This window comes from Cheilinus undulatus, linkage group 10, assembly GCF_018320785.1.
Source record: "Cheilinus undulatus linkage group 10, ASM1832078v1, whole genome shotgun sequence".
Taxonomy (NCBI): Eukaryota; Metazoa; Chordata; class Actinopteri; order Labriformes; family Labridae; genus Cheilinus; species Cheilinus undulatus.
In genome coordinates this window covers 48,487,752-48,513,117 of record NC_054874.1, presented here as the reverse complement: position 1 = coordinate 48,513,117, position 25,366 = coordinate 48,487,752, and the positions used below count along the sequence as shown (strand labels likewise).

The 25,366-nt window shown below is 41.1% G+C and overlaps 1 pseudogene; it reads left to right on the top strand.

Moving 5' to 3' along the window:
* The window catches only part of LOC121516234, a 227,414-nt pseudogene that overhangs the window by 30,841 nt on the left and 171,207 nt on the right, over window positions 1–25,366 (top strand).

The following is a 25,366-nucleotide window of genomic DNA, read 5'->3' as shown; positions in this document are numbered from 1 at the left end:
CATGTGTCCCTCACTTGTGTCTTCTTCATGTGTTGTAGCCCCTCCCACCAGAGACGCTGGTTTTTTGGTCTTTGGTCTTTTTTTTTTTTAAGGTTTATTTTGGGCATTTTTGTGCCTTTATTTGATAGAGGAGGATAGTGGATAGAGTTGGAAACAGGGATGAGAGCGGAGGAGAGACATGCGGTGAAGGGCCTCAGGCTGGATTTGAACCCGGGCTGTCCGCGTACATGGGGCGCGCCTTAACCACTCAGCCACCTGCGCCCCAGAGATTTTTTTCTTTTATAGGTTTTTTGTAGTCATGTGATACCGATGAGAACAGACCGAGACCAGAGTCTAGAGGAGTCTAGGACCGAGACCAGAGTCTAGACAAGTCTAGGACCGAGACCAGAGTCTAGAGGAGTCTAGGATTGAGACCAGAGTCTAGAGGAGTCTAAGACCGAGACCAGAGTATAGAGGAGTCTAGGACGGAGACCAGAGTCTAGAGGAGTCTAGGATTGAGACCAGAGTCTAGAGGCGTCTAGGACCGAGACCAGAGTCTGGAGGAGTCTAGGACGGAGACCAGAGTCTAGAGGAGTCTAGGATTGAGACCAGAGTCTAGAGGCGTCTAGGACCGAGACCAGAGTCTGGAGGAGTCTAGGATTTAGATCAGAGTCTAGAGGAGTCTAGGACCGAGACCAGAGTCTAGAGGAGTCTAGGACCGAGACCAGAGTCTAGAGGAGTCTTGGACTGAGACCAGAGTCTAGAGGAGTCTAGGACCGAGACCAGAGTCTAGTGGAGTCTAGGACCGAGACCAGAGTCTAGAGGAGTCTAGGACCGAGACCAGAGTCTAGAGGAGTCTAGGACCGAGACCAGAGTCTAGTGGAGTCTTGGACCGAGACCAGAGTGTAGAGGAGTCTGGGGCTGAGCTAAGAGACTAGCTGAGACTCTTTGACCGCTTTTCTCCCTTGTTTTTTCATAAACGTTTTGAAGGAAATACTGATGTACCTTAGAGACAGTAAACCCTGTGGGACTGTGAAGGCCTGAACATACATGAGCGTACTGTGAACAGAGCAGACTCCATGCGGGACGTCCGCAGTCATCAGAGCTTCCGTAGTCGTGCGCACTGCCGCATAGCAGTTTCCTGTGAGATTTCCGTGAAATCTTACATTTCCCACAATCCTTGGGAGTTGTTTACATTTTTCTGTCATGGTGTCCTACACCGACGAAGCCTGCTGGCTTTGCAAAGCAATAAAATTAAGAGACGGTGGTATGTACGGCCATTAAATGCCACAAGAGAAGAGGAAGGGGAGTATGCCATGTTGGTGAAGGACATGCGAAGTATTGACATGGAAAAACATTTTCAATACTTCCAAATGACACATGAAAACTTTGATGATCTAGTTGGGCGCCTAGCCCCACTCCTTCTCCACTCTGTGAGCCACCGCTCATCCGTCAGCGCTGCACAGAGGAACAAAATGCAGGTCGGTGTCACATTTAATGCGGGTCGATGTGAAAAATACATGCCAAGCAGTGTTCTGTGTGAAACTGGAGTGGAGTCGGCGCGGTCGTAAAATTTGAGCTTTGCATGCATAGGCCTTGCGGACGTCCACGTGGACCTCTGCGGAGTCTGTCCTACGTACGTTCCACCCGAGTATGTTTGGGCCTTTAGACTGGAATGAATGTTGATAATGATGACCTCATCTCTCTAAAGCTCATCAAAGGTGTGACATCATCAAAGGCAGAGGAGGGAATGTTGGTCCAGCTGGGGCTCTTTCCCTCCATTTTTGCCAGTCATCTATAGTAATGAATTTTTGGAGAAGCTGCCAACAAAGGACAGTCAGCATAGGGAAGGATAGTTGGTATATCTGTTTACAGCCAAGTAATGATGTGTCATTCATGAATGAGCCTGTTCTAAGAGCCAGCTCTTATATATGAATGACGGGAGCTGGTTCCTGTTTGAGAGCCAGTTTTCTTCCTTCCATTTTTGTCATTTTAATCAGACAAATGATTCAGATCTCTGACAAAAGACAGGTTTACCATCATGAGTGAGGCTGGATGGAAAGACAAGGAAGATCAGGGTTGACTGGGACAAACTGGACTGAACCAAACCAGACTGGCCTATATGTGAGCGGTGTGGGACTCTGCTCATATTCGTGCCCGTTGCTTTTTCTCCATGAGCTTTTTAAACTTTTTATTGTTGTTTTTATCTGAGCTTGTCACTACTTTTCAGAGTTCAGAATTGTGTCTTTCACATTTTAAACAGTTGGCACGGTAATAAAAAATGCCAAACCTTGGCATTTTGATGGTGCTTCTCTATGAACCACTTCCTGCCACTTTCTGGAGTTTTCTTCTGTGACGTGACATCGTCCCTAAAGAACCTATGTCGCTGGAGGAGTTTTTCTTTGAAAAGAACGGCTTAAAGTGGCAATAACAATAAGTCAAAGATAGCAAAAAGGTCAAAAAGCAGCAAAAAAGTGGCAAAAAATGAGTGAATAGGGGCAAAATAGGCATCAAGGAGCAAAACCTGGGGTAAAAATGGGGAGGAAAAGTGACAAAAATGGGTGAAAAGTGACAACAAATGAGTAACAGGTGGCAAAAATGTTCTAAAAGTGACCAAAAACTCGGAGTGAAGTGACTAAAATGGGCGAAAAAGCAGGAAAGGGTGGCAAAAATGGGAAAAAGAAGCATTTAATGGCAAATGGCAGCTTAAATTGGCAAAAAAGTGGCACAAAATTAATAAATAGGGAAAATGCAAATTTCAAAAAGCAGAGTAAAAGTGGAAAACCTGGTGAAAAAGAGCAAAAATTTTATTTAAGTGGCAAAAATTGGTGGGGCATGGCAAAAAAGAAGTTGCAAAAATGGGTTAAAATCACCACAAATGGATTGAAAGTGGCAAAAAAAGGAAAAAATAGGTAAACAATTGCAAGTAAGGGCAATGTAAATATACAGGCAAAAATAAAGGTTGACGATTAAAGCCCTCTGTATAAGTGGGAGAAACAAAACTGATTAATGTGACTTGCAGTGGATTATTTCAAAGGTCAATGTTTCCCTTGATTGAGATTTTCTGGGAGAATAATACTTTAAATTAGTTCTAAAAGAGCCACAAATCATCCCTAAAAGAGTATCACTGCTCTAGAGTATGCATTTTAACATTAACAATGGTCTGCTCTGTCTAATACTCACACTAGTATTAGTGTTTGTCCTCTAATCGTGAAATCACAACAACAGCAGTCAGAATCTGAACGTTTACATGACAAACAACATGTACTAAAACAAAATAACATTTGAGCTTCTAGGCCTGAGTAGGAGGTCACAGGATCATGGCCGCTGTGGGAATATGGTCTATTATGTAATAATTTATATTAAGACCATTTTATTGATCTCCTGGGAAATACACAAGCTCTCTGCATTTTAATAAGGCCGTTCTGCACATTTGGCTTTTTACTTTAGCTCCTGAATAAGATGCTTAAACCTCTGTACTTTAATTTTTAACTTCTCCTTAAGAAACGGGTTGATTCTTCTCCTGAGCTGGTTTTATATTTATTTATCGGCATGTGTATGATTATGTAGTCCAATGTGAAAATACTGTCTTTGTGTGTTTCAGTGGCGTGGGTTTAGCCCGAGCTCACTTTGAGAAGCAGCCGCCATCCAATCTGAGGAAGTCAAACTTCTTCCACTTTGTGCTGGCGCTGTACGACCGGCAGGGTCAGCCTGTGGAGATCGAGAGGACTTCATACGTCGACTTTGTGGAGAAAGACAAGGTAACGCACATTTATAAATGACCAAAGTAGACTGGGGACGAGCCCAGGGAGTACCACGCCTCTCAGACAGGCGGTGTACAGAGCTGTGAATACGTATTCTCTTACTCCCTGAGTGTTTAAATGATGATTTCATTTATTAAGGATAAATCCATCCAAACCTACCTGGTCCTATGAGAAAAGTCATCGTCCCCTAAACCTAATAACTGGTTGTTCCATCCTTGGCAGCAACAACTAAAGCAAGTGTTTGTGATAACTGTCAGTGAGTCTTTCACATCACTGTGGAGGAGTGCTGTCCCACTCTTCTTTACAGAATTGTTCTAATTCAGCCACATTGGAGGGTTTTCCAGCATGAACGGCCTGTTTAAGGTCACACCACAGCGTCTCAGTCAGATTTAAGTCCAGACTTTGACTAGACCACTCCAGAACCTTCATGTAGTCTTTAGTCCATTCAGAGGTGGACTTGCTGGTGTGTTTGGGATCATCGTCCTGCTCCATAACCCAAGTGTGCTTGAGCTTAATGACCAGACATTCTCCTTCAGGATTTTCTGCTGGAGAGGAGAATTCCTGGTTCCATCAATTACAGCAAGTGATGGAATGTCATCCTTTGAAGACGATGTCAACCTTTACAAAACAAGGCTTTAAAGGATGACATCATCAAAGGCAGATGATGTAATGCTCCATGTTGAGGCTTTTTCCCTCCATTTTTACCCACTAGTCGCCATAGTTGGTAACTTTAGTAAAAGTGGGTGGGGCTGTAGAGGATGGGGGTTAGCGTTCCAGAAAGTTCCCCTCCTGTCTGGTCAGTCCTCAGAATATTTTCCCAGAAGTCTTGGGGATCATCAGGATGTTTTTAGTCAAATGTGAGACGAGCCTTTGTGTTCTTTTTGCTCAGCAGTGGTTTTAGCCGTGGAACTCTCCCATGATGCCATTGTTGCCCAGTCTCTTTCTGATCGTTGAATCATGACCTCTGACCTTAACTGAGTCAGTGAGGCCTGCAGGTCTTTAGATGTTGTTCTGGGTTCTACTGGGACCTCCTGGATGGGTCATACATACATTCTTGGAGTCATGTTGGTAGGTCGGCCACTCTTGTGAAGGTTCACCACTGTTCAGTTTTCTCCATTTGTGGATAATGGCTCTCAGCGTGGCTGGCTGGAGTCCCAAAGCCTTAGAGATGTTTTTGTAACCCTTTCAGACTGATCGATGTCAGTGACTTTGTTTCCCATGTGTTCTTCTTTAGATGGCTCCATGATGTGTTGGAGATCTTTTAGCCTACTTCACTTTATCAGACACATTCTGTTTAAGGGGTTTATTCATTCAACAGGTCTGGCAGTGATCAGGTCTGGGTGGGGATAGTCAAACTGAACTTGGCTTCATAAAAATGTGGTTAATTCAGGATTTAACAAGGGGGAATGACTTTTTTCATAGAGGGTCAGGTAGGTTTGGATGGCTTTTTCCCTTAAGGAAATGAACCATCATTTAAAAACTGACTTTTTGTCTAAAATTAACATTAGTTTTATGATCTGAAACATTTGTGTGTGACAAATGTGAAAACGAAATCAGGAAGAAGATAAATACTTTTTCACAGCACTGTAGATACTGTAGGATGTTTTTGTGTCTGCTCCCAGGGATTCATCCGCCACTGAAAGTAGTCCTCTTTTAACTCTTCCACCCTCCTGCCTTTTTGAGCTTCCACTCTATGGAACATGACAACTATTAATGGCACTCTTCAGCCTTTAATAATGATAAAATAATAACAATAACAGGAGCAGTAATAGTGATTATATCCAGACAGGTTGGAGAGTTTGTTGGCGTTTGATCCGCTGCCAGCTGGCACCGCTTCTTCCCCTCCGATCCACCCACTCACTCGCTCACCTCACCTCGGCTTTGACCTCTAGTCTCTCGCCCCGACATCCCCCAGCACTCACACAAACACACACAACCACAGACTAACGCACACACTGGGACTGAGCCAACACTCCCGGGCACCGTTGGCACCGAGCGGCCGGCCGAAGGAGACAGAAAGCAGAGCGAGATAAAACAGAGGAAAAAACGGCTGAAAGGAGAACAAGAGGAGACGAAGAAAGAGAGGAAAAGAGAAGGGGAGAGAGGGGGCGTAAAGATAGAAGAGAGGGAGATAAAGGAGGGAGGGCGACGCAGAGTGCAAAAGACAGATATTTGAGGAGTTCAGGAGTGGGTTCGCACCGATCTGAAACTGGCTGAACACGAGACGATTCTCAGATCACTACTGATTTTAAAATCCGGGAGAGCGCAGACATAAGGACGGTTTCAGCTTGATTTCAACATGATAATCCTCTGAACGCCCACGCTAGACCCGCCTTTACAAAACTTCAGCATGCTGTGAACACTTTAAAACTTTAAAATCTTCTTCACTGTTTTAATACAACGATAAAACAGTCAAATTATTCACCTGCATATTTTTAATTCAAAACTGTGATTTCAGTTACTGGCATTCCTTAGACAGTAATGCTGCTTAGACAGCATTTTTGGGGTTAAAAAGTAAAATATCAAGCAAATGCTGCTGTCATAGAGCATTTTAGTTGTGTGCTTATCAGAGTGTCATCAATAAATCCAACACCAGTTAGACCATGACACCGGTTATGTACATTAGAAAAAGTAAATCATAAAAATGTGACTTTTTAAAACAAGCTGAAGACTTTTTTTTCAGATGAATACTTGTGTATTTAGGGATTAGCCATTTCAATAATCAGTCAAGGTTAGGGCTGGGCAATTAAATCAAAATTAGATTAAATCCCATTATGGCCTGCTGCAATTTTCAAATCGCCAAAGTTGCAATATTTATTTAGCCTCAAATTTGAGTCAGAATACCAGTTTAAAACTTTTTTTTTTTTGCCATTTTTTTAGAATAGTCTACAAAAAAAATCCTACTTTCTTCATTTGTGTATATTTTTCTGATTAAAAATGAGGATGACATCAAAATGATCGTTTCCTAAATACAGTAATTCATATCCAACTTGCAATACGAGTCAAAATCATCACACATTGGGGCGCAGGTGGCTGAGTGGTTGAGGCACGCCCCATGTACGCGGACGGCCTGGGTTCGAATCCGGCTTTAGGCCCTTTGCCGCATGTCTCCCCCGCTCTTGTCCCTGTTTCCGAGTCTGTCCACTGTCCTCCTCTATCGAGTGGAGAGACACAAATGGCCAAAATAAACCTTTAAAAAAATAAATAAAAAATCATCACACATTTTCTGGCTGTCTGACATCTCTTTACACTGCAGGCCACAGCCTTCACTGCACCTTCAGATTAGGGTAGACATGGGTCAGTGTGTTTTCTGGCAGATCCATTTCCTGGTTAAAACCAGACTCAAAAATCAGGAGAAACTCAAAAAAATGGAAAATAAATGAGAAAACAAGCCGTTTTTCCGCTTTTTCCATTTTTAGTCAAAAACGAGAAAAACGGAATAACAGGAGTTTCTCCCTATTTTTGAGTCACGTTAAACCAGGAAATGGATCTGTCAGAAAACACACTGACCGAAATGTTGAATGTTTGGACATCGAGCTCATGTCTGTTTTCAAACATAAAGCTATTTTTATCTCTTCTTCCTCCCGCTGATCTCTGTCTAATGTGTCTCTGTGTGTTTGTGTGACAGGAGTACAATGGAGAGAAGACCAACAACGGGATCCACTACAGGCTACAGCTCCTCTACAGTAACGGTGAGTCTGCAGACGATGACAGGACCTAACCTTGCAAAGCCCCTTTCCTTGTTTTTCACTGGCGAATCCATCTTGCAAAGCTCCCATCTGAACCGTTTGGGCCCGGTTAGAAAGTGACAGGACCAATCAGTGACGAGGGGCAGTACTTTCAGGTGCGGCGGAGTCGTGACGTAAACAAGCAGCAGCAAGAGCTGGTGCAGTTATGGTGGAAGAGATTAGCGTGGATGCTGCTAAAGCGCTAGTTTGATCAGAACTTGACGACATTTCTTTGTTAAAAGAAGAACAAAGAACAGCAGTGAGCTGTTTTCTTTTCAAAAACGTCAAAAGTCGAGTACTTACATGTCTATGGTCGCCATGTTTTGCGTTATTCCTCAGTAGCTGTGCATGCGCAGCTTGATAGTGGCTACGTCATGTGTTTTGTTGCTCTGATTGGCCCGTAGAGAAGTGACAGGCAGGACGTTCATCCAATCACACTCTGAGTTGTTGTCTGCATTTTCCCAAATGTTTCTTTTTAAAGCTTTCCCATGTCAGGTTAGACACGACCAGGGTTGACATGATAAACATGAACACTAAAGGCTCGGTTATGCTTTCCACACGGACAAAAACTGATGCGGAGTCATGATGCGGAAACGTTGGGGGCATTTAGCGCCGGTTTCCTCTGTGCTGCAAACTGATATTCTCCTAACAGCTAGGGGGCAGTGTCTTCAAGAATCACGTCTGTAGCGTGTTTAATCCAAGTCATAGAAGAAGACTTGTTGTTTACATCATGGAAAACCACGAAGAGGAGCTGCTGGGTTTACTGTTGTTACAGCATGAAGAAGAGAAGAGATGGTCCATACGGCCACTCAGTCAAGAGAGGAAGGATGAGGGAGAGTACAATATTCTTGAACGTCCAATGTGAGAGATAGAGGAGGACGTACATGGCAGTCTCCGATCTTTCAAAGAAGAATCATACAGGTGTTTATAATGACTTCTGTCACCAGAAGCTCCTCAAAATCGGCCATTCTGACGTGTGCCTGTCTAAAAATTTCAGGGATGTGCACGGGACCTCCACGAAGGGGGGTTTCTTAATATTTGATGTCACATTTGACATGCAGACACTTGCGACCTCACGGATACGTCAAGCATAAAAGAGCCTTAACCCTTAGATGCATGACCTACCAACACCTACATGAGTGGGGTCAAAAATGACCCCAGTTAGAATGAATGTGTTTTATGCTGTAAACTTAAAAAAAATCGTTCATTTTGGTTAAAGATGATAATTTTTATTATATTTTGGTCAACAAAAGAATTATTTCATGTTTGACGTGTTTATTTATCACTTTGATTAACATTTTATCACAAAACAGCTTTGAGAAAGGTTAAAAACAAAAGTTAATATCCAGAAATGATCCCAACAGGAGAATGATTAGTAATAATAAGTCTGCCTTTTACAAAGATTTGGTTTGATACTACATTATTGAATCATTTTCATAAACTACAGGAAATGATGAGATGTTCAGAGGTATTTCAAACTGTTTAACCACCAATGATGGATGTTATTGATAACTAAATCTTTTCACTGATCAGAACGAGGTCCATAAAAGTTGTCAAACTCAAGGCCTGGTCCAGTTCTACCTGGCCCAGTAAGGTCTGCAGATTTCCTCCAGTATCAAAACCTAAACGTAGCCTTGATTATTTAAAATATCCTTTTCATAAAATGTAGAAAAAGTCAAAATGATTAGATAAAAAGTCAGGAATGTAGAAAAAAAATAAATTGTGTTCAGGGTGTAAATTCATGCTTTTGGCTTTTTATTTCGTATATTGAGCTTTAAATTTCACAACTTTAATATTAAGTCATATTTTGACCTTTTCAATTCATGATTTTGAATTTTATCTCAAATTTGGACTTTTTTAACTCATCATTTTAAGTTTTTATGTCATATTTTGAGCTTATAGAGTCTCAATTTTAAATATTCAGTCATATTTTGATCTTTAAAACCTTACTTTAACTTTTAATCCTATGTTTTAGCTATTAGACTCACGATTTAAAATTGTTTCTTACATTTTTAAACTCATGATTCCAAATCTAATCTAATATTTTGACCATTATAAACATTGACTTTGTTTTTTTTTACCTTTGAAAATCATAGTTTTATGGAATTAGATGTGTGGCTCGACAGTAAATGTATACCTGACAGTCACAGTTGATAAAAATCAAAGATTCCTAGGGTTAACCTTTGAAATTCCACAGAAAATGCTTGGGGTAATTTTTGACCCCACGTATGGAAAAGTGTGGTACTGATACAAAGAATGCAATTACTTAAAAACTATAACAATTAGATACAAATCCAAATGGCCTCATGTCAAAGACAACCTATTTGAGGAATACATGGAAGATTAAAGGATACAAAATTAAAATTACAAAGATATCGCAACAAAAACAACCGCTGGGGTCATTTTTGCCCCCACTTATGCATCTAAGGGTTAACACATAGCTGCTCTTTACCAGGATGTATCGGAGCCTTTGTTGGTAAAAGAATGTTACATTACATCAGAAATATTTCAGGAGAAAACACCAAACAGGTGTAATTAAGACAAATTAAGGAAAAATCCTCAGAAGAAGCTGATGAATGAGGCCCAGTCAGAGTCTAAACAAACTGTTAAAACTGACTGACAGAGAAACCAAGTTTAACCCCGTCTAAATGGCACTGCAGCAGGTCAGGTGAGTCTTTATGGTTTTCAGGTGTGCTGTATTGATTGATGGAGTGGGTTTAATGGCCGCTCGCTCCCACGGGTCACGCTAAATGTGAGCGTGTGCAGCTGAAGTGAACTTTGCTGCATGAATTAGAATTCGTGGAGAAGAAATTTGTATTAAAGGTCACCTCAGCGGAAACTTTTTCATCATTATCAGCAGAGAGAGAGGGAGGGAGAGAGCGGGCGAGCATCTGGAGTATCTGACAGCTAACTAAACCTGAACTCTGGTTTGTCCATCGGGGGGGCGGGGGTGGAAACACGGCGCTCGGCTCTGTGCTGGCTCCGCTCCAGCCCCGCTCTCAGACCCCTTCAGGAGCTGCAGATAAAGTGGGACATAAAAGAGCGTTTTCTTCCAAAGGGGGATAAATCACTCTAATATGAGCCGGCATCGTCGGATTAGCATCGTACGGAGGTAATTGACCTCATCTGCAAGCGGGACGGATAGCCGCCATTTACGCCGCCGACTGCTCAGCGCTCGGCGGCAGAGCGAGGAGTGAATCATGTCAATTAGAAAGCACAGGAAGCTGCGAGGAAACGGCCCGACAAACGAGAAGAAAAAAAAAAAAACAAAGCCACAGAATACAATTAGAGTGGCGGCGGCGTTACCAGGTGTTCCCTGCAATTTGCTTCCTCCACCCCATGTCGTGTTTGTGTCACATTTACGCTCGGATGCATAGCTAATAAAAGACAAGCAATCCTGATTGATATTTAATTTGTGGGAGAATGAGGATTCCTTGTTATCCTTGAGGAAAAAGGCAGCGGGGGGGAGGTGAGGGGGGAGACGTGGGGAGGCAGTTAAAGGCGGGTTTGGCCTATAAATAATAAACAGCTCTGGAGCAGCGCTAATGTTTGTTTTTGCTGAGGGGGGTGTTAGCGTAGCCGGGACGAGACGACAAGAAGAGCTACACAAACATAAATACACAAGCGGGACATAAATAATAACAGAATTCATTTACTGAACATTATTACGAATCACTGCTGCAAACGGGGAGCACATTAGCATATCAGGCTAATGCATGGGTGAGCTCACACTCACAATTACACTAAAACTGTCTGCTTCTGTGTTTTTCAGGCATCAGGACAGAACAGGACCTTTACGTCCGACTCATCGACTCCATGACCAAACAGGTGAGAAGCTAACACTGAAATATCACACCAGCTCTGATTCCACCTAATTCACTGCATTTTCTTTACTTTTATCCAGATTTTAACATAAAAGTGGGACTGACTTTAAAACCAGTCCTGCCCAATATGCTTATCACAGCTTAACTTTACAACAGACCATGATTTTACTGACCTTTATGGACCCCCAGTTTGTCTGGGCCCCAGAAAGCTCTCCTCTTTATCCCCGCCTTGTTTAAGCGTGGATGTTCTTAACAGAAATTCAATGTATGAGTACACATTGTTTCAGGTCTGACTTTTTCCCATTTTTTCTTTGTGGGATTGGTCATTCATGAGCAGGAAATAACTCTCGTTTTGGTCATGGCTGACTAACAGAAATCCTGACTTTGTGAACTTTACCATTACTTTCTGCCTCAGTGATTCAGATTTCAGAATCAGCTTTATTGGCCAAGTAAACTTACCCAATAAGGATTACGACTCCTACTGCTCTGCTCTCAATGCCTTTTAAATTTGAGTATAATCTGGGTTTATCAGGGACCATTCTCTGGGTTTATCAGGGACCATTCTCTGGGTTTATCAGGGACCATTCTCTGGGTTTATCAGGGACCATTCTCTGGGTTTATCAGGGTCCACTCTCTGGGTTTAACAGGGTCCACTCTCTGGGTTTTTCAGGGTCCATTCTCTGGGTTTATCAGGGTCCATTTTCTGGGTTTATCAGGGTCCATTATCTGGGTTTTTTTAGGGTCCATTCTCTGGGTTTATCAGGGTCCATTCTCTGGGTTTATCAGAGGCCATTCTCTGGGTTGATCAGGGGTCATTCTCTGGGTTTATCAGGGTCCATTCTCCGGGTTTATCAGGGGTCATTCTCTGGGTTTTTCAGGGTCCATTCTCCGGGTTTATCAGGATCCATTCTCTGGGTTTATCAGAGGCCATTCTCTGGGTTTATCAGGGGTCATTCTCTGGGTTTATCAGGGGCCATTCTCTGGGTTTATCAGGGGTCATTCTCTGGGTTTATCAGGGGTCATTCTCTGGGTTTATCAGGGGCCATTCTCTGGGTTTATCAGGGGCCATTCTCTGGGTTTATCAGGGGTCATTCTCTGGGTTTATCAGGGGTCATTCTCTGGGTTTATCAGGGGTCATTCTCTGGGTTTATCAGGGGTCATTCTCTGGGTTTATCAGGGGTCATTCTCTGGGTTTATCAGGGGTCATTCTCTGGGTTTATCAGGGTCATTTTCTGGGTTTGTCAGGGTCCATTCTCTGGGTTTTTCAGGGTCCATTCTCCGGTTTTATCAGGGTCCATTCTCTGGATTTATCAGGGGCCATTCTTTGGGTTTATCAGGGGCCAGTCTCTGGGCTTATCAGTGTGGGTAGGTCTGCAGTTCACCCTCACAGAACTATTTTAGGCTTGTTTTGATAGATAACGTTGATATAATTTCATAAATGTGTTTAAGTTTTTGAGACCATAACAGAAAGAGTCTCCTCTCCTGTGGGCTAAAGTTATTAGAACGATTGGGGTTATTTAGAATTAAATCTGTCCTAAAAACAAAAAGGTCAGATTTTAGCTTTATTTTTGCCTTATTTTAAAAACCAGTTCATGTTTTTTAGAATGTTTTTGTAAACCAGAAATCCTTTTCCTCTCTGAGTCCTTCTGCAGACTCTCAGCTGGTTTCCGACGCGTAGCGCCAACTAAAACCGCTAATTTATTCTGACCCAGTGTGACTTTAGAAACCTGCCCTCACCTTAAGCTCGTCCAAAAATTAAAAAACCCACAAATAAACCGAATCTGTCCTTTTTCCAGCCCTACACTCCTCATTTACTCTCTGCTCTGCTTCCTCAAACTTCACCTAACCCTCATGAATGTATTTTCTCTTCTTAACCCTTCGTCTGACTCTCCCTCCTCCTCGCTAGCGTTCCTAAACTCTCGCAGCTCTGATGTGTTTTCCTTTCCAGTCGTTCTTTAGCCGACTCCAGATCCTCCCGCTCCTCCCACTTTTCCGGTTTTCACTCACTCAGAAACCCCCGTGTGGGATCTGAACCTGTGAACGCTTTCTTTGCCAAGAAATGAAACCCCAAATATTTCCAAATTCCAGTCCGTCCTGCCAGCCGACCTCCGCGCTTCATTCCTGCAGCTCACACAGCTCCAGATCCTCCTGCTGCTGCTGCTAAACCTAAGCTTCAGTTTTCTACCAGTAACACATAAAATGTCAAAGTTTTGAGCCTGACACAGCCTGTTTTAGAATAATACAGTCTGTTATTTTAATAGATGATAGAATGAAAAGTGCTGAAGCTTTAGAAAAATAAAGATCTTCAGCTGTATTTTAATGTTAGACACACAAGCTTTCTGATATATGCAGTTTAGGCAGTCTGCAGGACTTTGCCTGGTCAATAAAAACAGTACTGCAGTCATTACTGGGTCCTCTTATTTTGTTGTCAGTTGCATGTTTAGTCCTTTTAGGCCCCCCCCCCCCCCCACACACACACACACACACACACTTGTATCTGAGAGAGCTGACCCCCCCCCCCCCAGCATACTTCAACATAATTCACCTCTCTTGTTGGCAACTTTGGACATGTTTTTCTTTTTAAAAATTTCCCAAAAGTTGCACAACTATGGCCGACTATTTCTTAGAAATGTAGGGAAAAAAGTAAAAAAAAGTGCCCAAGATCACCGCCTTCACCAAATGGACTTCTTTTGCCTTCTATGGTGTCATCCTTTAAAGTCTATAAAACATTTCAAACTTGTCTTTAAAGATGATGTCATCCTTGAAAGTCTATACAACATTCCAACCTTGCATTTGAAGATGATGTCATCCTTTAAGGTCTTTATAACGTTCCGACCTTGCCTTTGAAGATGATGTCGTCTTCAGAAGCCTATAGAACATGCCATCCCATAAAACATTTTAGGCCCCGCCCTCTTTTATTGTGAAGCCATGCTGTCGTAACTTTTGCAGATTGAGGCTCGGCAGAATCAACCCCCTACAGTGTTCCTCTATAAAAACATGAACTATTCAGACCCAAATGTTTTTCTGAACCTGCAGACATTTTTATTTCTGCTATAAAATGGACAGTTGAGCATTGGGGGGGGGCATACAGCAAACCTTAGTTCTGTAGAATTAAACATCATTATAATCAATCAGCAGCATCACTCATTGATATCAGGACTACTTAAATCTGAATACATGAATCTCTCCTCCAGCCCCGCGAGCCTGTCGGCATGTCACCGATCGATGTACCAAGCGGCTCCTCAACAAAGCGTCAGCGGCTGAAAGCGATCAATACCCTCTAATGTGGCTCAGCGACGACACACAGGAGACAATAATCCTGACACCTCCTCCTCTGTGACAAGCACACCTTCACCTCCCACTACATGACACCCCACCGCTCCATAGTCCGCGCTGACAGACAGGTCAGCTGGAGTCCCCCTGGATCGATGAGGACCCCCCAGAACCCCCGAGTCAGTGGGGGACTCACAGGGAGTCCTAGGTGGATTCATGCAGCTTAATCTGTAGAGATGACCCTCGCAACCCCTGAGGTCGGCCTGAAATGATTTAGAAACCAGTTCATGTAAGTCTGGACCCACAGTCAGCCCATTCAAGACCCAAATCCTCACAGGGGATGAGTCAGCTAGTCTTCATTATGTCTCAAAAAAAAAAAGCCCCTATTTGAGTGTTTTCCAAAACCATCACTTCTCTAAAATTCCTCACTTCTTTAGAAAAAATGAATTTTGAAAATTTCCTAACCATTCAAAACATTCCTCAATTTTTTCAAAACAACCTCTTTTCATAATATTTTCCCACTTTTTTTTTTTTTTTTTTTTTTAACAAATATTCAGAATGACTTTGGCCCACAAACTTCCCTTTAACTCTTCATTTTCACCAAAATACTCATATTTTCAGTGAATTCTTGAAAGAAAATACCTTTTGCAAAAAAGTTTAACTTTCTAAAGAATGCCTCAAATGTCACCACTGTCTAATATTTTTAAAAAGTCATAATTGAATAAAAGTGGATTTTTAAAGGTTATCTTTTAGGTCTTAAAACTAACTGTAAATAAAAACATTTTTGAATTGACCAAATTTCCAGAAAGTTCCAATTTTCAGAAATAAGCTAAAAGTTTATGTTTGATGGTTGGAATTCCAAAATAATTTGAATCCCAGAGAATTAGTCCCAAAACTCAAAGCCTGGTTTTCAAATGAAGGTCCCAGCAGTCCCAGCTCTTCAGGACCAGTATGGACTGGATGATGGAACTGTGGAGTGATGTTGTCCAGATCTTTGCTGATGATGCTGTGATCCTTGTAGAGACTGTAGATGTCCTCTCTTAACTCACTGAGTGAGGACGCCGAAGTGTTGGGAATGCAGGTCTCCTGGGTCAGGACACGGATCCAGGACTTTAGGGATGCCTCGGATGCTGCCATCTGATCTGTGTCGGTGAATCCATTGACCCTCTGACTGTGAGGCTGAGATCAACCGCAGACTAAGACTCGTGCAAGGAAGACAGTGTGGTGTTACTGGTATCTGAGCATGCAGATTAAAGTCTTTGGGTCCTTGGTCCCCCTGGTCTTACTGTACTCTTGCGAGGCCTGGACTCCTCTTTGTTGCATCGTGTGCCTGATGCTGACGTGCTCAGGAGAGCAGGGATGGGAAGGCTGGAGTCGAGAACGGCAGCTACGCTTTTACGGGCACCTGGGGCTCTCTCCTGGGCCTGATCCAGCTTACCGCATACTGGATGATCAAGACCTGGTGGGCTGGTCCAGATGCAAGGGGCAGCGGTGGGCATTGTGGTGGGGCCAGTTAGGAGTATACCAGGAGAGATGGGACCTGGACCTTGAGCAGGTCTGGAGGATGGCCATCAGGAAGTCAGAGAAGTCCAGAACCGGCATATGCACCCACACCTGACCTGACCTGTCACAACTCTCCAGAATCAAAGCGTCCCACTTTTTCTGATACTGATCCAGCTAGCCAAAAACATCTGCTCTTTGTAATAAACATAAACAATTTAAATAAAAGTCCCTACTGCAGGAGAACTGTCACTTCACAAACTCTAATTTCTGAAAAGCGTTAGACTTTTTCATGGGAGCGTTTGGCTCTCCGCTCCTCTAGAAAGAGCTGAACATGGAGCAGCAGTCCTAAAAGTGGAGGTGGATCAGACTCTGATGGGATTCTTGCATCAGGAATGATGATGTATAAATATCGACCTTCACATCTACACATGCAGGGAGCCTGTGTGTATTAGTGTGTGTATTTTTGTGTGTCTGATGCAATCCCTGCTGGTCAAACTGGAGCGTTTGAGTGTGGAGGAACAGAGCCAGGACGGGGATCAATAATGCAGGAGAGGTCGTTATCCTAAAAGTATCGTCCCCCAGGGTGAGCCTGTGTGCAGGGCGGAGGTCTGTTTAGACTATAAAGGTGGATGAGGTAGTGGTGGGTCACCGTGAAGGGATACACACTCTCACACACACCCACTCTCACACACACACACTGAGGGGAGTTCATCTCCAACCACCAGGGTTTCACTAAAACCACCACACACACTCTCAGCGGTCATCCGTCATCCGGACGCTGACATGACAGCTCGGTGGGGGAGGAGGGGGGAGGACGGGAGCCTGAGGAGGGGGGCTTCATCCTGGGGCGCCGCCCGCCATCTGGCAGGGAATTCTGGGAAGGCAGGAGAAGGCTGAGACCACCGAAGCGGGGGGGGGGGTTCTGTGGTCGGCAGCCATGTTTGACTTTGTTTTTAGGGGAGGAAAATAAAAGAAACACCTGCAGGAACCAGATCAGATGACACAGTTTAAACTGGATTAGATACACTTTGAACTGGTTCCAGTTACACTAAACTGGTTTAGATTTGCCCTGAATTCTACAGTAACTAATATAAAAGTGAAAAATACAAAAAACTGTTTTAAAATGGTTTATACATGAGGCAAACCAGGTTTAAAAGGTTTTACCTTTTTATTTTGTTTATATTATGGATATACTGGTTTATATAATGCTATACTGGTTTATATGGCAGCTAAACAGGTTTATATAATGATATACTGGTTTATATGGATGCTGAACTGGTTTATGTGATGGATATACTGGTTTTTATTATGGCTAAACTGCTTTATGTGATGGATATACTGGTTTTATATAATGCTATACTGGTTTATATAATGATATACTGGTTTATATTGATGCTGAACTGGTTTATGTGATGGCTAAACTGCTTTATGTGATGGATATACTGGTTTTTATTATGGCTAAACTGCTTTATGTGATGGATATACTGGTTTATATGGATGCTAAACTGGTTTATATAATGATATACTGGTTTATATGGATGCTAAACTGGTTTATATAATGATATACTGGTTTATATGGATGCTGAACTGGTTTATATAATGGATATATTGGCATATATGGATGCTGAACTGGTTTATATAATGATATACTGGTTTATATGGAGGCTAAACTGGTTTTTCTGATGGATATACTAGTTTTAATTATGGCTAAACTGCTTTATGTGATGGATGTACTGGTTTATATGGATGCTGAACTGGTTTTGTATAATGATATACTGGTTTATATGGATGCTGAACTGGTTTATATAATGATATACTGGTTTATATGGATGCTGAACTGGTTTATGTGATGTATATACTGGTTTACATGGAGGCTTAACTGGTTTATATAATGAATATACTGGTTTAAATGATGGATATACTGGTTTTTATTATGGCTAAACTGCTTTATATAATGGATATACTGGGTCATATAGATGCTTAACTGGTTAAAATAATGGATACTGATTTATATGGAGGCCAAACTGGTTTATATAATGGATACTGGTTTATATGGAGGCTTAACTGGTTTATATAATGGATGTACTGGTTTATATAATGGATGTACTGGTTTATATAATGGATAAACTGGTTGGATGCTATGCTGGTTCGTCTTGGATCTAACTGTTTATGTTATTGATCAGTGGTTTAAAAAGTCCACAAACATATTGATCTTCAGTTATATTATTAAACATTAATCCTGACATCCCTCTCATCTAATTATAATCGTCTTATTCTCATTTCTAATTTTCTCTGTTCATCTGTAACATCTCGCCATATTTCCCGTCCCTGAATCCTGATCTGACCCGTGTTCGTCTCTGTCTCTCCAGCCCATCCTGTACGAAGGTCAGGACAAGAACCCAGAGATGTGTCGTGTCCTCCTCACCCATGAGATCATGTGCAGGTAAGACACAGGTGTTCATAAACCCTGAGTGCTGCCTTACAGGACTGCAGTCATGCCTGCAGCACTAACACTGAGGTTTAACCCTCACTCAGAGGATTTAAACACACCAGCGTGATTCTGGTCTGGTTGTGAGGTGGGGGTAGGGATGTTTGTGTTGATGCTTGTGTACTACAGTCTGACTGTGAGTTTAGGGTGTTAATTATGCTGTAGAGGAGGTGTCTGAGCGTGTTAACAGTAGAGCTGTCACGTCTAGGGCTGTCAGAGCCAGCAGATAAAAACACAACCTTTGGTGTTACATGAGGCTGAGGATGCTGCAGTTTCACCTTTAGAGCAGTCAGAACGGGGCGCCGAGCCTCGTGTGGCTCTTTTTAGTCTTAGTTTGTAAAATAATCTGACCTCAGAAATGATCCAGTCTAATTCACATCAGTCAGTTTGTTTCTTACAGTCGGCTTTAAATGTCAGATTTAACATTTATTTTTAGTCGGTTTATTTCGTTCAGAGGTGGAAGAGAGGCAGATAAAAATCACTGATTCTAGGGAAAGAGACAAAACATAGAGATGTGGAATATAACTGTATATGAAAATTTCTGCTGATATTTCGGTTACAAACTCTGCCTGTATGAGCTGTAAATATCCGCCACATGTTCTAAAATAGTGAAGTTTGAGTCTGGACCAACAGACCAGTCAGCTGGAGTTTATCCTCCATCATTCCTTACACTTTAACTTCTTAAGGAACTGGAATTTGTCCATTAGTTCATCCTCAGACTTTAACTTGTGTTTCTGAAGGTCTGGACTATATTTAAACATCAGTCTCGGCTAAAATTAAACTGTTAATATCAGCAAAAATCCAGAATTGTACATCCCACATAAAACCAGGTTCCAACTTTAGTTCTACTACAATAATCTAAAGTGGATATTTGTGCAGGCTGAGGTCTAAACTAACAGTTGTGTATAGGAGCAGAGTTTTAATTCTACATTTTTTACCAAAAAAGGGACTTTTTCCCATCATGTCTATGTGTTCCTGTAAAGCATCCTTGGGTTTCTTGAAAGGCGCTATATAAATTCAAGGTATTACTATTATTATTATTATCATATTTTGATTTTTTTTCAACTCTATCAGACACAAAAAATGCATTTATTTTTTTATTTTATTAATTCAAATTGAATGTTTAGTTTTCAGTTATCTAAAGCGGGTATTCAGTAATGATATTTGATATAAAATGCTTTATTTTCACTCAGTTTTTATGTTTCCATTCATCTGAAATATCTTATATTCTAACTTTATCTTTAATATGAACCATATTAAAGTCATCTTTTTAAATAAATCAGTTATTAATGCTGATAGATTAGCTGGTATTTTAACAAACAAGCAGAATCAAACAAAAGATAATGCATTTATTTTGTAAAATGAACAAAAAATTGTCTAATGAAGTTGACAATGAGGATAAAAGTGATATTTTAAACATGCTTTTTAACCCAGATATTTATTATTAGTCTACAATAGAGAAGGATGATGAAAAAAGGTAAAACCAGAGTTTTTTTTTTAACTGTTTGTCCCTACAGTTGATCAGAGTTAAACAACGCTAATTTAGAGTAATGACGACTAAACCTGCTGATAATACATCCTGTTAGAGCTCCAACAGTGACAGATTTCTCAGATGTTTTAAATATTGAGGTAATTTATTTAACTATAAATATAAAACAAAGGTTTAAAAATTAATTTAGACATTTTATTTTGAAAGATCAGGGTATTGTTGCTGCATTAATAGACCAGTGGTTCTCAAATGCTGTAGCAAGGCACACTGGTGCACCTAGAGGCTAGTCAAGGTGTGCAACCATACATTCCTCCTCTAACTATACAACAATATAAGGTTCTTTATCATGCGTTAAATCAGCTGTTTTACATGGAGTTGATTTTGGTGTGCCTTCAAATTTTGGATTGATCTTTGTGTGCCTTAGGGTTAGTGTTAATAGTCAAACCCTGATCAGCTGAAGGAGGAAGGAGGATTTGTTAGTGACTGTAGATGTTCAGAGTTCACAGAAGAATCATGACAACACCTGAGTGTGTTTTCTCTTGGCTCTAGTGTGTGTTAGCGTCTGTGTTTCTGTGTTTTTGTGTCTATAAGAGAAAAAAAGAGCAGCTGTTGGTTCATCGTTCATCACACCAATCAACACATCTCCTTCTCTGTCTGCTGTCTGAGAGTCGGAGCTTCTTTGTTCAGACCGGGGGGGGGGGGGGTACCAAATATAATACACACTACAGGCTGCTGCCCAAACACCTGTCAGAATTCATACTTTTACCTCAGATTCCTAAACATCAGATCTGATTAAAATAAGACTGACAGGAGAATGGCTATGAGCTGAAAAATGTACGGTCAGGTTTTCTAGATATTACATTCTTAGACATTTCAGTTCCTCCTGATTTAAATTGTTCTTAGTTATTTTTAATGATCAGTAATGATGGGAACTTTAAAAGCTTGATCTGCTAGAGAGAGAGGAGTCAAGCCACTATTACCACTATTTCTACATTTAAGTTCTTCTATAAATGTCCTGTTTTTACTAAAATAACCAAAGTTCTGTAATGAGATCTTAGTTTCACTGATTCTCATAACACTGTCCCGTTCTCAGTATAAGATCCTCATGTTCCATAAAAGTTCCCATTTTTTAAATATTGTGTTCTTATCATTGAAAAAGAAATCAAGAAAATACTCAAATTAAGTTCCCAGTTTTCCAAATCATGGTCCCAGTTTTCTAACCTGACACGCCAGATGGATTTGTTTCACACATCCATCTGGGAAAGCTTCAATAGGAAAAGGCAGAGGCTTCAAAAACACTCAGAGTATGATTGGGTGATTGTTCTGTCTGTCACATCTCTACGGGCCAATCAGAGCAACAAAACACATGATGTAGCTGCTATCGAGCTGCACCTGCGCAGCTACTGAGGAATAACATGAAACATGGCGACTATAGACATGTTAGAACTCCACTTTTGTCGTTATTGAAAAGAAAACTACTCACTGCTGTTCTTTGTTCTTCTTCTAAAGAAGAAATGTCGTCAAGTTCTGATCAAACTGGCGTTTTAGCAGCATCCACGCTAATCTCTTCCTCCATAACTGCACCAGCTCTTGCTGCTGTTTGTTTACTGCACAATTCTGCCGCACCTGAAAGTACTGCCCCTCGTCACTGATTGGTCCTGTCACTTTCTAACCGGGCCCAAACGGTTCAGATGGGAGCTTTGCAAGATGGATTCACCAGTTAAAAACAAGGAAATGGGCGTATCCATCTGCTTTGCAAGGTTATATGAATCCAGCCTGTGGCCCTTTACCGCATGTCTCTCCCCATCCTCTTCCCTGTTTCTGAGTCTATCTGTCCTTCCTCTATCCAATAAAGGCGTGAAAAGGCCCAAAAATAAATCTTGAAAAAAAAAAAAAAAAGAAAGAAACAAGACAAAACAAAAATCCTAAATATCCAAAAATGCCATCCCAATTACAAATAAGGACAAAAATGTTTAAAGTTTACAATTACAGCAATAAATAATAAAAAAAGTTTCCAAATCCCAAATAAATATTTCCTGTCCTGAAAAAGTGGTTCTCCTATAAAGGTCCCAGGTTTTCAAAATAAAAATTTCTTTCAACCTTCAACTTTTAGTCCCGTTATTCACAAACATCTGTCCTGTGTTATCAGTATTATTTAGGGATGTGCGATTTTGTCATTCTGGTATCGGCAGATCTCAAAATTTCCACTGATATTTAGATCTGAGTTTTTGCCTGTGTATTTCAGTAATCGACTGTTAATTTTGTCCAGATATACTCATAAATTAGTGACGTTTTAGGCTGAACTAACAGACCTGTGTCAGTTGAAGTCTTTTTCTTATTTATACTCATTCTTTAAACTTTAAAGTGTTTTTAAGGACTAAAGTCTGTTTCCTTGGTCATCAAACCTTAACCCTTTATGACCTACAATACAACAAATCCACCAGAGCATGTCTTTACATTTTTACATGCTGTAGTGCCTTTTTTGAAGTTTTTGAATTTGCTGTACATCAATACAACCCTTGGAACCCAAACTTGAATGATATGTTTGTTAGAAGTCCATAGTAACAAATTAAATTGCTCAAAAGTGCAAAAAAAAAAAAAAAAAAAAAAAACACAAGAAAAATGAAAAATCACACGTTTTCCTAAATACAGAGATGTCACAGCTGTATCTCTCAAAATTGTGTTTGTAAAAAAATTGCACAAGATCCTTTCAACCCACAAAAAACAACAAATATTTTGAGTATGTTCACAACTTCATTTGTGAAATACACTCATCTTTATAAGCTGTGGCAAAAACGAAAATAAAATGAAATCGTGCTCAATTTGCAAAAAGACAGAATCTTTTTAAAAAAGACTAGATACTTTTGAGCATACGTGTGTTTGCAGAAGACCATGTTGAAACAACAAGTGCGACTCGTGACCTGCAAGAAAACAACACAATTATAGCCCAGGTTATATTATATTACATTGTTTTTCATGTGTGTGCTTTGTACTACATTTACGCAAAAGAAGGAAGGATGTGTCTAAAAGGAAACAGAACTCTGGAACACACTGACTGTGTGAGATGTAGGGATGGGGATCTGTGTTTTTGAAATACCCGAAAATCAATAACGTTTTAGCTTATCAATACTGCTGTCGGGTCTCACAGGCTCTGTGACGTAACGTCATTTTAAGATACAACTGGTGTAAAAAATACATCAGTTCTTACAAGGGGAACATAAACTAAAAACACATCAATACTGTGCATCCGTTAGACCAGAGTGTGGTACCTTCAACTGTCGGCTTGAGGAAAAGACGCTGCATGCGAGTCGCATGCAAACTTATCCGCCTGCGCTGAGAGTAACAGGCTCTCGTATCCCTCTCTTCAGCTGCTTTATGACAGTTTTCTTCTTCAGCTGCTCAGATAAATGCTGAAAACAGCTCCAGAACTTTGAGACAGTCCTGTTTGTTAATAGTATTAATCCAGTGTAGAAATCCGTGGTGGAATTGGCAGAATTGAAGTTAATTAGAGAACTCCACAGCTGAAAGACGGAAAATATGATGCATTCAGGTAACCTCAGTAAATTAGACAACTGTATTCTATATGTTAAGATGTGTTAAAATGTCACATAAAAATGGTGAAATTTAGTTTTAATTAATGAATACTTTGTGCATACAGTTGTGAAATGTGTTTATATTTGAGGGATATAAAATAGATGTGACAGACTGAATCGTAGCTTTTAACTCAAGCTCTACTCAGCTAAGAGGAGCGTAAATATTTGTCCTCATTTTGTTTTTCCACCAAACTATAGAAAAGTATCGATAAGGACTCAGATCAATAAGGAGTATCGATAAGGGTATCAATATCAATAAAAATGAATGATCCCTATCCCTAATGATGTGTTAGTGTTACTCCTCTGGTTTTATATGCAAATAGAATTATTGCTCTATCTACCCACGGTTAAAATAAAAATGCAAATGGGCCCATAGATTTTAAAGGGTTATAGTGTGTCCAAAAAGACTGAAATTTCTTGTCTAAAAAGCATATTTAAATATCGGATATTCGCTAAAATATATCTTTAAATATTGGCATATTGGAATTCAGTATCGTGCATCCCTAGTGTTTTTACCTCCACCAAGGAGGTTATGTGATTGAGTGGGTTTGTTAGCAACATAACTCAAAAAGTTGCTGACAATTTTGATGAAATTTTCAGGAAATGTCAGAAATGGCATAAGGAAGAACTGATTAGATTTTGGGACTGATCTGGATCACCATCTGGATTCAGGGATTTTTTACTAGGATTCAAGGATTCTTTACTATTGGGAGATAGGGCTAATGGCAGAGGTCTGCGCTGTTACCACTTTACACCAGGAGATGGTAGACATGAGTAACTTCAATCCCAGCAGCATTTTTAGGTGTGTTTCTATTCAAAGTTTGGGAGTTTATAGAGTTTGCAAGACACACGCCTGGTCGAGGAGACGAGTTGGAGCGTAACAGAGAGAAAGACAGTGAATTGTAGCGAGAATACTCACAATGCTGGGAGGAATAGAGGAATATTCACCCTCTGCCATGACTTTTCAGTCGTCCGGTGAGACCATGGGTGAGACTGCCAGTGCATCTGTTGGCACCGGCAGGCAATGCTTCCACCATGACAGTCCGCCAGTAGTGAAGCTAATACTTTGCCTCACCGTGTGTCCACCCCACCGGGGAGGGAATAATCAGCGAATGCCGTGGTGGGGGGCACATGGGGACGGATCCAGGAATTTTTTAAAGGATTCTACACTACTGGGAGATAGGGCCAGTGGCAGACGACTGCACTCTCCAAGTGCTTTTCTAGTTACTTAAAAGGGAATGCCCTCACTGCTGTAGAGCTTTTCCTCCTCACAAACATTGCTCTCTTTCTAAAAAGTCGTGTCATGTTTGGTCCCCTCGGTCGTTTAACTCCAGCTACAAAGATGTGAGTAAACACACGGTAAGCTCATTCTTATTACACAAAGGTTTAACCGACCTTTTGCTCAGTAACAGTGCTGAACTTTCTACTATAACAGACTCCTTTAAGATCTCCAGCCTCTGTGACCATAGAGTCTAGTTTAACCACTCTGTCTGCTTCATACTGGTCTTCGTTTAAGTAAAATGGTCATGAAAACATGAAATAAACATGAAAGACCCATGTCCAGCATTAGGGGCCGCTGTAGATCATTTCCACATTGATTATTGACATTTCGACTGATGATGTTTCATAGATAGAAACTATTTTTAATATTTTGGACCTTGCTGGTCTCTAAACGTCCTCCTCTGGTCTTGATGGAGGCGTCAGGCTGGTTTCTTCCTCACAGAT